The following is a 1,092-nucleotide window of genomic DNA, read 5'->3' as shown; positions in this document are numbered from 1 at the left end:
AGTGCAGCATGCTAGAGTTCTTGAAGTGCCTCAAATACAATGAAGATATACTACTTCCTTACAACTTCCAGTGAGTCACACTGTCTTGTACTACAAATTCTCTGTTTTTGCCTACTAGCTAGCTACATGTTTTTTCTTACATATGCCCGCTTAATTAAGACATGCAAACGTGTGTGCATGCAGATTTCACTGGGTCTTGTGTATCATTAAAGTTGACGCCGGAACAGTTGAAATACTGGACTCACTACTCAAAGAAAAAACTGACTATAACATCTTGTTTGGGATAGTCAACAGGTAATTTCAATCATTATTAACTATATATCTCGGCCTATTTAGTTCGTCATTTCATGATATGAACTATTTAATAACCCCTTTATTCATTTTCTTTGTCGGCGGGCAGGGCTTGGGCAAGGTTCATCAGCGTCACGGAAGGCGAATGGAAAGAAAAGATTAACTGGGGAAGACCCAAGGTAAGTAATTAAGTAGTACTAGTAGCTAGGTAGCTGCCATCTCTTTAATTATCATGCTTGATTAATTATTATCTGATCAAATTCCATTCTCGTATAGGCCCTGAAGCAGGCGCAGGGGACTGATCTGTGTGCATTCTGCGTTTGCGAGAACATTCGCATGATGGCGTCCGAAAGGAGCAGATCTCAAAGACAGGAATGGGTACGCTTGTCAAAACACTATTCACAATTTTTACACCATTATCGATATCTAGTCACACAACTAATACACATGCATATTGATCTCCTTCTTAACAGTTCAGAGAGGTGCGGGTGAAGCTCCTAGAAACGGAGCGCGTAGAAGCACTTCAAGAGGAAATAGCGGGATTTTTGCTCGACCAGGTCATAAATCCGAAGGGAGAATACTATTACCCGCTACCGCCCTCATGAAAACCACTTCCAATTGTCATCGTGCTCCGAAGGCACCAATTAGGCTAATGCCACTGGCTCCGAAGGCAACATGCATATGTAGGAGAAATTGTATATAGCTATACATGTGTGTATGTGTGAATTAATTAATATGATGGTTTGTGAGACATTGATGATATATATATGCATGATTGGTTCTACTAGAAATTCTATATAT

The sequence above is a fragment of the Triticum aestivum genome, chromosome 1B, assembly GCF_018294505.1.
Source record: "Triticum aestivum cultivar Chinese Spring chromosome 1B, IWGSC CS RefSeq v2.1, whole genome shotgun sequence".
In the NCBI taxonomy this organism is placed as follows: domain Eukaryota; kingdom Viridiplantae; phylum Streptophyta; class Magnoliopsida; order Poales; family Poaceae; genus Triticum; species Triticum aestivum.
Note: the sequence above shows the minus strand (reverse complement) of the source record.